This window comes from Chrysoperla carnea, chromosome 3 (genome assembly GCF_905475395.1).
Source record: "Chrysoperla carnea chromosome 3, inChrCarn1.1, whole genome shotgun sequence".
Taxonomy (NCBI): domain Eukaryota; kingdom Metazoa; phylum Arthropoda; class Insecta; order Neuroptera; family Chrysopidae; genus Chrysoperla; species Chrysoperla carnea.
Window position 1 is genome coordinate 28158262 of NC_058339.1, and position 14803 is coordinate 28173064.

Sequence of the window (14803 nt, forward strand, 5' to 3'; positions counted from 1 at the left end):
CTGAAACCCAGGATTTGCCTAGCGCTGAGTTTCCTAATTTCTTCTAGTTCGACTATGGCCGGACCAAACCATTTCCTTCGCTGCTGTATGAGCGCCGGGCAGTAACAGAAAAAGTACAACGCGTACTTACGTAGCCAAAAATCGCGTCTCTTTAATCTTTATATCTCGTCGTGTATATGCATTCTATAGAGAAAATTTTAGAGCTGTACTCGTTTTTCCATAAAATACATTCAAAGTAATGAATGCCATTTGTAATAAAAAATTTTGTTCTAGGAGTGATTTTTTTCTAAATCATTAGGCAATCAATATTTCAAAAACTGTGGTATATATCGAAACATTTTACTCTTAATTTTCGTCTAATTTTTTAAGTTCTAACAGTAGTAAAAGTATCCAACCTCTCAAATATTTTCATACAATCATTTTTCTTTGGAAACGTCTTTAATTCGAATATGGTATTATTATGAAGAGTTTGAAACTTTTCTATTCGGGAAGGTTTAAAAATCACTTAATTAAAATTTTTTAATATAGTGCAAAGAATAAATAATATCTAAAAGACAGAGAAAAGTGGTATCAAAATGAGGCACATACAATATTTTAGCAAGGTATTTGGAAATTATTTAATCACATAATACGGATAACAACGAGTGAGCTTCAATAAAAGTTAAAATTTTTTCTAATGGACTCAATGGAAGAACTTAAAACCCCTAAAAAAATTTCCTTTGAATTTATTTATTATAAAATTTTTGTGTTTTATTGTTTAAAACAATTTTTCTTTCTCGTGAAACAAAAAATTCAAATATTCTATAATAATAATTCAAATATTGCCTTTTAATTGATTACCCTGCTAATAGTGATAAATAAATTTTTATGAATAAGTCCATTGAAACGAATTTCTTATAGAAGGTGTAAGTTATCATTCATTTTAAATTGTCAATGAATTTTGTATTTCAACAAAGTGAACATTAAATATTTTTTAGATAATAATTTGTCATGTTAATGGAATATTACTGTTTTTAATAACAAATTTTCTGACAATAAACATCGATCAAAATCATTGTTACAATAATATATAATATTTATGTTTATAATTTAGGTGAACATTACAACAATTTTTATATTTTTTCATTTTATCTTAGATTACATTTTATGTAACATAAATTAACAAATGTTTATTGTATGTAAATATATTTGATTATTAGTTAACATGGTCCATAAGTATTTCAAGGCTAGTGGACTTTCAAGGCTAGTGGATTTTCATTACTTTGAAACCATCAAATAACTGTTATTTTTGTAAAACTTTGTGCTTTTTTATTTAAGTAATTAATTCATGCATTCATGGTTAATTTTCAAAAATTTCTCAAAAGAAGGATCTATCTTCGTCGGCAACTATAATATCATTCTTATGGTAACGTCGGTAAAAACTTGTCGTACAAAAATCCCATTTTTACCTATCTGTTTACCGAATGGAAGTTTTTTGTGAAATGTAAAATGTTTACAAGTATCCCTGTATTGGAATTCCATTTCCTAAAAAAATATGACTAAGAGTACTTTTAACCGACTTAAAAAAATGAGAAGGTTTTCAGCTCTATTTTTTTTAAATGTTGTAACCTCAGAACTTTCGACTTGGTGAACCGATTTTGATGATTCTCTTTCTTTATTTGAAACTTGGTGCTTCCCGTGTGGTCCTATTTCAATTTGGTCCAGTTCTGACAATAGCATCATATATCTTAAGTATGTGCACGACTAATGAACGAATAACTCAATATCACGCCAACCGATTTCGAGGATTAGTTAGTGTCAAATTATTAGTTTTTAGTAACAATTTAGTTAGTGTAGTCACATTCACTAAAAATCACAAAATAAAAAATCTTTTACAAAAAAAAAAAGACTTCAAAAAAAACTATTCCAAAAGAAATTAATATGCACTAAAAAGTAAAAAACGTAAAAAAGTAATAAATGTCACTACATTATGTTATGTAGTGACATTTATTGTCATTTTTGGAGTCGGTGTCAGCCAAGGAAACAATTGGCTGACAACGACTCCTGAAATAACCATAAATGCAACTACATTATATTACTTTTTAGTGTATTAATTTAGGAAACTCATTGCAGAGATATTTTTTAACATTTTATACTTCATAAAATATATTTTTTATTCGGACTATATCTTAGTATCTTGGACTATTGTCACGTGGTTAAAAATTCAACAAAAAAAGCTCTGGGGTTGTTTTTAAAAAATTCAGTTATATGGTTCCCGATGACGAAATCGATAGTCGATACACGCTCGATCTTGTTATTGAAATTATTGAAATGTTAAATATTTACACGTAAAAACCTTATTTGACAAAATATTTTTGCTACATTAGTATGTGTCAGACTATTACTAATCAACAATAATTGTGATAATTGTAACAGAAATAAGAATAGACTTGAGAACGGATAAACTTTTCCCAATAAATCAATCATTGAATTATCATTTACATATATTTCATTAACTTCTTATTATTTTTCAATCATTCGCATGTAATATGTGTACTAACCAAGCCTATATATTATAATAACATAATACATACTTATAACTTTTAAAGATCAACGCACCAGTGAAAGTTTTTTATATATTTAATAAAATAAAAATTTGTCAACCAAGTATATAATAAATCACGACATACACAAGCCCTCGATGTACCTACTGTCGTGAAAAATTATTCAAATTTCGGTGTAGTCAGTCTCAAATCGTTTAAATGGTAAGGAAAAAATAATACCTTAATTGATCAAAGTCAAAAGTCAACCCATGTTATAGGCTATGTTATTGGTAACTTGACATTATCTGTCGAAAAGTAAGAATGAAATTTTTCGATATCTGGAGAAATTTTCTAAATATCGAAAATTAAAAATTTTGTTCAAGTATTTAGTTTTCAATATTTCGAAAAACAAGGCAGATTTCAAAAAATTTTATTCTCATTTTTCATCTACATTCATGAAGTTATAACAAAATTCATCATTAAAGTTGAAAATAAGGTACAAATAAAAAAAATGTAACTTTAATTTGCCAACAACGCAACCGCTCTCAGATTCGAAACGCACTTCACCCCTACGATAGTTCAATAAAGAAAGAAATGTTGGAAATTCAGCTGTCAAAAATAAAGTCTCCAAAACTTTGACAATCCGCGTACAAGAAAACTGAATTCCCTTCTGAATGCGGTTGCGTATCTCTGAAACGAATCTAATAATAAATGAAGCTTCATTTAAAGAAAGAATTAAAATTCTATCACGTAGGTATCAAATGAATATAATTTGTTTTTTTTAATAACTTTACGCTTTAAGAGCAATTATCACTACATACATATAATTATATACCATTTATAAGATACCCACAAGGGGTAGTAAGAATACAATTTGATTTAATATTTAATTATAAGTGGTTTTTAATGATAGGTAAAACCAATTAGATTAGCACCATATCTTTATAGTGAGTGATAAACTAATAATTTAATTAATTGTGAATGTCTAATTTAGGCGGCATTTTATTGTCTATTAATTATGCATTTGATAAGAGAAAATATTCTTTTATCTTCGAATAAGTCAACATTAGTTATTTACGATACTAGTGGGATTCATTATTAACGTTCGCTTGCGAAATTTAAGTACGTTAATAATGCGTTATCACACGTACGTATATCGTACACAACTTTATCTGCGCCTCTGAAATGTGAAAATAAACTATAATTATTATTAAAAATTTGTCATGGCTTATTGAGAAAAATAGAAAATTAAATAAGTTCGCCCTAGTCCGGGAATGAATTCATTATCATACTAGGGCGATATTGAACTATTTTGTCCACGCATACTGAGTGAGAAAAGTACATCGTTTCTCTCGGGTGTAAATAAAAACTATTATTATGGGGGTTTTGATGATTTCAAAAGAATTTTCATTTCATAAGGACCAGGCGTGAAAGATACAATTTCCGATTCAAAAATATTATATTCGATGAAATTCAATTATCAATTTAAATCTGCGTTCAGAATCGGAAAAATGTTTCAAAATTAAAAATGACCTATCTTTAAATTGATATTTTATCAGAAATAAATTAATTTGTTTATTAGTAGAAAATCAATTTTACTTTTAAATTTATTTATTGCTTCTAAAATAAAAAGTTAGTTTAGTTTTTTTCTAAAATAAAAATACTTTTAAATAGTTAGCTCAACGTTAAAATATTTCTATTTCAATATCTACTTTTTAAGAATTACACTTTTTAATTAAAATCTACTAATAAATAATAATACTAACCAAGAAAAAACCTACTTTAATTTTCTACTCCAAAATATTAATACTTTCGAAGATTTAGACTTTGAAATGTATCTAATACTAGCCTGATACCCACCCGTTAAAAGTAAAAAACACCGCTTTATAGCCTCCACCTCTCTTGATGTGCACAGTTTTCAATTTTGTTAAATGTAAAATAGTCATAATTCATTGAGTATATCAGAAAAGTTGGCCATGAATGGTTTGGCATTTACTATTTTAAATTTTTACCGAATACTTTAATTTATGGTTAAGAATGATGATTATAGATCTGCTCCATCTATAGTGATCATTTTGAATCATAAATTATAGATTACTGTAAAAATTTAAAATAGTAAATGTCCGATTAAATTTTATTTTTTTAATTTTTGTTTCATATATCTTTATAAATTAAAGCTACATCTTTATAAATTATAGCTCATGTGTTATTCTAAAGTATGAGCTATTTTGCTGTTCAGTTTCATTAAAAACCATTCGCTAGTTTTATCGTGAAAGCGTAACAAACAAACAAACATCCTTACTTTCACATTTATAATATATAGAGATTAAATAATTACACTTTAAAAGTAATTAATTATTTGATTATCGTCCGTTTGTTTTCCTTTATGTAATTGAATAGCCCATGTTAGATATGGTATGCTTTGGTAAAATTTGCAATCTGAAAGATTATTTGAGATTGCTATCACTTACAAAATGGCAAAAAAAAAAAGAATTCAATCATTCATTTCAACGATCACAAAGGGAACTGGGATCAAAAAAGTACACTTCAAATTTTCCACAATAAGTAGGTACTTCGAATATGTTTAGCTGTTGTATATTGCATATTTTTAATAAAAATCAAACGAATTTAGAATTACGGAACCCTAATAATAATAAATTGAGAGAATATTTAAAATATGGCAGACCACACATATTACAAATCTGGATTTAAATACCCATTGGCAAAATAACTTATAATATTATTATTATCATTATTATTATTATTATGACCATCAGCTGTGAAGCTGAGAACAAAGTTTGTTTGTAACATTTATAATGCGTTGTCTTTTTGTACAAGAAGTCAATCCTCTGTTTTATTCACAATTCAAATTATCTACAGTATGAATAAAAAGTATTACTCAAATAGCCAGGCTGTATAGCAAAAATTTAAAAATAAAAAGCGTGAATGATTTGATGTGAAGAGTTCTTCTAGATACACGGTGACAAGCTCAGTGAGTACAAGTAGATTTCATAGCCCCAGGGATATAATAGGAAATTTGTAACGGTAGTAGTGTGAAAAATACAAAGAGATAATTAAGGATGTACGAGCACCAACACAATTTTAAATAAAAAGCTTGATTTTTTTAAAATATAAAGTTGGACTAAATCAAAATCAATTCTGAAAATTTTTAAATCATTTTTTGTTTTCGAAAAAATGATTCCTACATAAGTGATTGGTTTGATTTTTGTAATTTAGAGTTTTGCTGTATCTCTAACCGTTTAACTACATGAATCAGAAACTTTGCACATCGTTTCATGTTTAAGATCCATCTGTTGGAATTTTGAAATAATATTTCAAGGAGAAGTTGTTGGTATGTTAATGAGAAAAATTGTTGAAATTGAAAGTTTTGCTCTATCTCTAACGGTTTTCGTACATTTTGTCTTACAAAATGGTAGATCTCGAGCAAAAATTCTCTATCTTGAACAAACGATTAAAGATGCAAAAAAACTCTTATTAAATTTACATTTCTTATAAAAATATCAACAACTTTTGTTTGTAACATTTTTTCAAGAACAAAACTGATTGGACACAAATCTTTGAAAAAATAAAGTTTAAGTTCTTAAGGTATCTTCGATGGAGATCGTTTCCGGAAAAAAGTTTTTTATATCTAATTGCTTGTTTTAGCTTGTTTTACCCCATTAATCTTAACAGGACACTGTTGATTGAACTATCACGTTCACAATATGGGGATCTCTAATGATCCCACTTGTAGAGCCTATATGGAGGATGACGAAACTTGGATTCATCTATCCTGGAAGAGAAAACGACGGAGAAGCTGTGGCCTTTCCTTGTGGCGTCTAACCTCGACAGAATCCATTTGCTTCATCTGATTTCAATAGCGCCTCCTAACTGAAGACATTTCGTCTTCGGGTGGCAGGTCGTTCTCCAGGAGGGCACATAGGACTCTTGCTCTACGTGCTAGGGACCCACTTGGGGAACCTCTCTTTTGTTATTATTATTATTATTACCCTATTAATCCCTTGAAAATTGACCATTTGTTCTGATACACTCGGTATATTTTATTTTATATAAAATATTTTTTATTAATCTAAGGTTGCACACACTACATAATAACATTATCTATACATAACTTAGTATTTACAACAACAACAAAAACATTACTTAATTTATTCTGTATCAATTTCTTTGACCAATCTCTCAGACGTACATACATACAAACAAACAAATATGGATGGAGGTATAGATAGACAGACTTACAAATGAACGAACGCAACGATTCAGTCGATCAGCCGGTTTGTTCGTTTTAATATTATGTTGATCATGGTATTGAAATAATAATAACAAATCGATATATCGATACACTTTCACTTGTTTTAATTTTTATTTTTTGCTATCAAACTGTTCATCTGATATTATAAATAATTTTAATTCTTATAAAATGTAAATCGGATATATTTTACCTCCATATCTTATGTTTTTTCTCATCGTAAACGAGGATTATAAAAGATATAAGCTTAGTGGCATATGTGTTTCATGTCAGTTCTGCGACAAAATAAGGAAATTTCTGATTATTTGCTGGGTTTCAAAGGGAATGAAATTTAGGGTATTAAGCTAATTCTCATCTCTCGAAATGAGAATTGAAGTAAGCGAATTAGGGAGAGTGCATTAGTCAAAATAATCACATGAGCAGCAAAGATACTTGAAGACTAACTCACTCATAATTCGCGTGAGTTTATTAATTGTGCGTGAGTTTTTTAGGAGACGTTTCCATGGTAACGATACACTAATTTAATTATAGGATTGTATGGATTCATATATAATTGTATGGATGGCATTTATGACTTACATTGAACATTTAATATTATTGTCTCACAAGTTTAAATAAATAATTATGATAATTTACATTTGAAAAATAATATTTGTGAAATTTGATTTCTTATTTTCACAATTTTTAATGCATTAAGTTTAATTTGTCACTGTTTTTCAATAATTTTAATTTGACATTTTCTATAAGATTAACATGTAAAGAACTGTAAATTAGTCATAACAGTGTCCTTTATCGTCAAAATTTTTCACTGGAAGCGCTGGCATCGATTTTACTGTCCCTACCATGACTACACACACAACGAATACACCACTTTCCGTGGATATTTTGTATATAGAGGTCGTACGATGCTTAAACCTTATTTATTTTAAAACATTTTCAATACATATTTATATTAGTTAATCTTTTAGAGTGGTTTAAAATAGTAATCATGTTTTACAGATTATATTAAACCTATATCAGAGATGGGTCAAACGACTCAAAATCGTTATTTCATTTATTTAAAACTAATAATCAAATATTTCTGTATTTTAATAGGATTAAATATAATATTAGATTGATATACTGAGAAAAATTTTACTTCGAGCTCAAAAATTTAAAAAAGAAACATTTTTGTCTACCTTTAAAAATGAAATAAAAGCAGTTTTTGCCCTACAAATGTTTTCCGGAAAATGTTCAAAATGATATTAAACAGAAAAAAAAGGAAGATGAAACTTCTAAACCAATATAGAGTGTCCAATTAAGTCGACATCATATGGAAAACTTTTTTATTATTTGTTTCATAAAAAAAGTTATTCCTGTTAAAAAAAGTTATGCCTCAAATACAATGAATAAGCCGGAAACAAGTTTTGAAAGTGAAAAAGTGGGAAAACAGCATCGATTTCAATCAAAATTTTGGTAACGTGTTTATAGGACCCCAAAGAATGTTCAGGCAACTTAACCTAATCATGAGGGGGCATCGGTAGCCGAAAATATTGAATCATATTTTACTTAAAATTGTCATAGAGTAGGTATATTTGATCACGTATTCCAAAATTCACGTGCTATTTATGACCCGAAATTCCTTTTAATGGCACAGCAGAATATTAAGTATTTATCACAAGTGCCAGCATATGCTTGTAAATACGATTATGTCTCAATATCAATTTTTTTTTACATAATATTTAATAAATTGATTATCAATCAAACAATAAATTAATCTACATATCATGAAATATAAAAATTAATTGTCAAGATAGTTCACGTATGTAAACATTCAATTATTTCATTCATATGATAAGAAATACATTTGATTGATTATCTTACCCGTAAGCAAGTCCTACAATAATTTGCCGATATCTTAAGCCGGGTGTGCAAGCCACCACACCTGATTTCATTTCGAACAATTATACAACACATTTTCTGAAATATTTTGCTCAAAACGAAAGTTTTTTTAGAAAAACTTTGAAATGAATTGTTAACGGTGTCGTAAGGCCGTGAACATTGGTAACAATTTTTCATTTTTCAATTCATTGAAATTTACTTTTTAACCTCTGAATTATGTAACTGTTTGCAAAAGCCACTTTTGCTAAATTCTAATTGACGACAAGTCCATGCTGGAAGTTTGCCCATGATGAAATGACCCACCAGGAATCATCTTGAAAAAGAAGCTCCTATATGTAAAAGTAAGTTTAAGCACCATGTCACGCCTCTGGATGTCTAACCGCTGCACCATCAAATATGTACGGCGTTGCTGGATACTAACTCTGCATAAAAGCTAGCTTGTGTGAATTTTTTAAATCATAATTAATTATAATTTATTTGACATTGTCTTTGAAGTGATCGCTTCTTATTTAAAAATAACACTTATCAAAATTTTAATTTGTATAGAGGGATCAAACTGAATTTAAACATTCTTAATCTATATAAGTGAAAATGGATCGAAAAAGTGTATGTAAGCGCAAAACTTCCGATCAGCTGCAATAATTGGTCGCCTATATACCTGAAGTACCCTAGATTAATTTTGTCACAATATTCCTGCTCAGCGACCCCAAAAACTTCCGAGTATCGAGTTTGGACCGATTATATAACGAATTTTCCAAAAACTCGAAGAGATTTCTTGCCGCCGTTTACCCTGGGCACCTTGGAGGCCAATTTAGACGCGATATTCGTGTTTAACAACCCCAAAAGCCCTCGTGTACCAAGTTTTTAATCATTTTCATCACTATTAACCGAATAGCGAATTTAGTATATTTATACAGTAAATTTAAAATGCAATAATAAAATGCATATTATTTATGCAATTTGCATTTTTTAAATTTCTTATAAATCAATTTAGGTCACAAAGTTTCCTGACGCTATAAGGAATCGAAAGCCGAAAACCGCATTCAAATCCAACTTACTGTTTAAATTTCTAGAACTTCATTGCTTCGTTTCTGCGAGTCTAAGCCTTATTTACAAATGATTTTATGGCCAAATGGTCAAAATAGGTTGTATTCAGTCATACTACATACGTACATTACCAAATATACCACCACTTTGCCAGATTTTTCAAAACATTTCACAATATTTAAAAATATAATTTTTTTTTATTAACATAGACACTCGTTCGTATTTGTTTGTATTCATATTTACTATATTAACTCTATAAATAAGTATATTCATAATATTCTGAAGAAGATTCATTGACCTTATATGGTATGTTGTCTTATGAGGTAATTGATTACAGGTGATTCCTTCTTATATATAATATACATGTATGTGTTTATCTACTACGTAGGAGTGGAGCTTATATTACTCATAACAAATGTCTAGTATGTACAAAATTGAAAAAATAAGTCTTCAAGACCACAAAATTTTCTCTTATTCACTTACGGTCAACCCAGTCAATGTAGAGGGGCTATTTGCCGTAAGACTGTGAAAGTTTTCATAAAAAGAGCATGACACATTTGAGCACACGTATTTTTCTAGTAGTCAGATTGCTATGGTTACACTTACAGTTATAAAGTATATTAGATTGGCACATCTACAAACTCGCTTCTTTAAAAGTGGAGTTTGTAGTGGAAACAAAAAGTGGAGAGTTTTTCTATTGCCAGGTTTGTTCCATGAAGTAAATTAGCAGTTCATCCAAAATTTATGTATTCATAAGTTTAATTAATATCAGATAGGTAAATTTTCTGTCATTAGTATTATATATGCAGAAATGAATGATGAAATTAGTTTTGCAAAAATTAACATATTCATCAGTGAGGAACATATACAGTGTGCCCAGTAATCATTATTTGTTAAATTTTCATTTATTGAGGAAATAAGCCATACAAACTTTTTAATATAGGTTGTCCAAAATTTTACTGCCTGCATGTGTTTAAATTTTACTTTTATATTAAAAATTGTACACTTTTCAATAATGCGAGTTTTCGTAGTTTTTAGAAACTATAATTTAAATTAAATAATTATAATTGAGTTGTTGAATAAAATTATTTTTTTTTTGACCAAAATATATTATAACGTCGCATATAACTTTTATAAGAAAACTGTTTTTATTTTTTCATAATAAATTGAAAGTTAAAGACATGTTTAAAAAAAAACCTATGTATAATTGGCATTTTAATATTTCTACGTTTCGAATATAGAACACAATGCCTAAATAACGTTTGTAATCTAAAAATTCTTTTGTATATTTGAATTGGCTTATATTTCATTATACAAAGCTTTTAAAAAAATTTTCTGGGTGAAGCTTAATATTATTTATGAAAAATTGAAATAAAATACAGAAATTGAATAATTTTTTATTTAACAACCCAATTCTCCGTTTCAACAAAAAGGGCTTTCTTAGTTTCTCCTAAACTAATACTTTTTTTTCGGTATTTCAGCGTTCACGTTTAATAAATACATCCCTTCCCGTCCCCTCCACCATTAAAATTCCTGATTGATAACGTATTTTTGAGTTCCATTCTAATATATGGCATTTCATGTCATTAGTTCACATTTGCATTTTCTAAAGCCATTTAAAGTGATTTTTAAAAACAATATATAAATTTGTAAAAAGGACACGCTATACTAAAAGCACTTATGCAATTTACCTAGAGGCCCAAAAAAAATTTAACACGTGACTTATTATTAACATTGATATTATAATTACAATAAAAATAATAAATATGTATCTATCTGATAACAAGTACATTAAAGTGAGTTTTTTAACACAATGACTTCCTCAATATTATTAAAAATAAAAATATATTTACATTTTTATTAAAATACAACAGTAATTAGACAGTTATGATAATAATTGTTGGTTTGTTGTTGCATGATAATACAATCAAATTATGCACATTCATGTCTAGATTTTGATTTAAGTATAAAATTATTTAATAAATAAATTCACACTTTCTACCATATTCATACATACAAATATACGGGTTGAGGCATTGATTACTTCTTCATTCTTATGTAAAATAGTATAAAAGTTACGTAAAATTCTATGAATTAAAATTGTAATATAGTAAAGAAGATACAATAAATATTAATACAAATAATCACAATAATCATAGTTTATACGTATAGTTTGAATATTATAACGTAGACAAATTGATAGGAATTTATTCAAATGCAAGCAAGCATATTTGTTGCTAATTCGTGATATAATAGTTAAAAACACACTTTTTTTATACCTGAATATAATTTGATTATATCTCTGATTATTATATTATATATTTTATATATTGATGCTTCTCGAATAAAGAAATATATATTATTTAGTTGATCTTTTCTATTGAGCCAGTATAGATTTTTGGGGAATTGATATTGGACTCTTTCCATTTGGTCTAGATATCAAATTGCACAAACTTCTGAGCAATAAAGGAGAGTAGTGGTTACCGTACTTAAAAAAAGATGTTTCGTGAAATCTCATCCAGTTTTCGAGAGTATGCCAATCGTTTTTCCAGTGGCAATTCTACCCTTGGTACATAAATTCACAATTGCCTTGTAAAATAGACCTGATAAGCTGCATGTTATTCCAACATACTCGTGTTCTTTAACCGATTCAATTTCATGGTCATTACACTTAAAATTTCCGTTAAAACCGAATTGACCTTTATGAAATATTAATATTTTTATCTTATTGGTTTATGATTTGGTTATTTTCATGGCAATAGCTAGAGAGGGTATCAATTTATCTTTGGTTTTGATCGGGGGTGTTTGCTACCAGTACGAGGTCATCGGCGTATAGATGGTCAAGAAAGTCTATGGAACAATTTAAACTAATTACTGTAAGACCGTTATTCCGTAGGAAAGTACAAATGTCACTTTAAAATTCCTCATTCAATCTCTATGTATTATAAATACGAAAGTAAGCATGTTTGTTTGTTTGTTTGTTTGTTTGTTTGTTTGTTTGTTTGTTTGTTTGTTTGTTTGTTTGTTTGTTTGTTTGTTTGTTTATTTGTTTGTTACGCTTTCACGCTTAAATTAGCGAATGGTTTTTAATGAAACTGTACAGCAATATAGCTAATATATCAGAATAACACATGAGATATAATTTATAAAGATATATTAAAAAAAATAAATAAATAAATTTAATTTAATTTCACATTACCACAAATTACAGATTTCTGTAAAAGTAGTCATTTGAAATTACCATAAATTACAGATTTCTGTAAAAATAGTCAATATTAAATATTTAAAGGCCATCTTCTCTGATATACTCAATAAATAATCACTATTATACACTTAAAAAATAATACATTTTACCTGTGTAAAACAATCCCCACCATTATTTCGAGTGTTATCGAAAAGGGATAAGCGCGAGCAATCTTTATCAATCTTTACTTTTAAACTCAGCGAAGCGGGTGGGTATCACTCTAGTAAGATATAATTTAAATAAACAGCATACAAATTGTCCATGTTATATTGTTCTTCCATTTGTAAAGTAATAAATTTTAATAATTTTTAACCGCTTCATAATAATAATTAATAATAGTAATAATTGATATCTAAAAGTAAATATTTATTTATATGTTAATTGATGAATTAATTTTTTTTTTTTGTTAATATTTATAAACTGTTATTAATTATTTATACGTAATATCTAATTGTATAAGAAAATCCCATTATTAATACCATCATTAAATTAAGCAGGCATATATCTGCATGTAAATATTATACGTTTTTAATTAGTACTGGTTTTTAATTTTTTTAAATTAATTATAGATTCATTTTAATACAATTTTTGAATAAACTTTCTTATTAATAAAAATTAAAAGGATTTACAATTTTATTTTGTACGATCGATTAAGTAGGCGATAAAGCCCAACTCTCTCCAACTGTATAGTCATGGTAGGAACAATAAAATCGATGCCAGCGCTTCCATTTTGGCGATAAAGGAGGCTGTTATGACTAATTTGCATCTTTACATGTTAATGTTATAGAAAATGTCCAATTAAAATTATTGAAAAACACTAATTAATTAAAGACTGTTAAATTAAATTTAATGCATTAAAAATTGTGAAAATACGAAATCAAATTGCACAAATAATATTTTTCAAATGTAAATTATTATAATTATTTATTTAAATTTGTGAGACAATAATATTAAATTTTCAATGTAAGTCATAAATGCAATCCATACAATTATATATGCATCCATACAATTTTATAATTAAAGTAGTGTATCGTTACCATAGAAACGCTTCCAATAAAACTCACACACGGTGCGAATACAACAAGTTCCAGATGTCTATGCACCAAGTCAACAGTTTATGTAGGCGTAATTCTTGAGAAATCCAATAAAATTAAATATGTATGCTATTAAGATACCTGTGTTTTGTAAGTCCCGGAAAAAGTGTTAACTACGCCGTGATTTTGAATTTAGCTAGAATATCGCCTTGTTTGTTTATCCGAAAGAAAGTTGAATAAAAAGTGCTAACATTTCTTATTTGTCATCTAACAAAATAGTATTTTCGTTATCCGAAGTCGAAAAATTAGTTACGTATTCAATTCTTTAAAACTGTTAATACAAAAAATCATGTTAATCAATTTCAAGATCGTGAATGTTTTATAAATAGTAAAATAAAATAGATAACATAGTCATAGACTCATGGAGTCTTAGACAGGAGTGTCTTATGATTCCCGTGCTCCAGTACAAAGAAAGTAAATAAAACTTTAAGGAAATAATTTAATAAGTTTGCATTTTATTTAAATGCAAACATCTCTAGACCTTGAAGTTTTATCTTGAGTAAATGCTAAACTGGTACCTATTGAACTGCTACAGTTATCTGTAGTTTATCAATAAAAATGATAATTTTTTTTTATAAGAAATTGAAGGATCACTTCAAGTACATCGTTCTTGAATTGATATTAAATTCTATTCAAAATAACTGCATGCTTTACGTAGCATGGATTCGCCGAATTTATTTATGATATTTATTGTGATAATTTTTTTTTGGAACACAAATATATGATATTTGGTTTGTTTGAGGAG

The 14803-nt window shown here is 27.7% G+C and overlaps 1 protein-coding gene across 1 annotated transcript in view; it reads right to left on the reverse strand.

The window, feature by feature from the left end:
- LOC123296519 (rhoGEF domain-containing protein gxcJ) overlaps positions 1-14803 on the reverse strand; it is a 209306-nt gene that overhangs the window by 41792 nt on the left and 152711 nt on the right. The gene's annotated exons all lie outside the window — the stretch shown is intronic.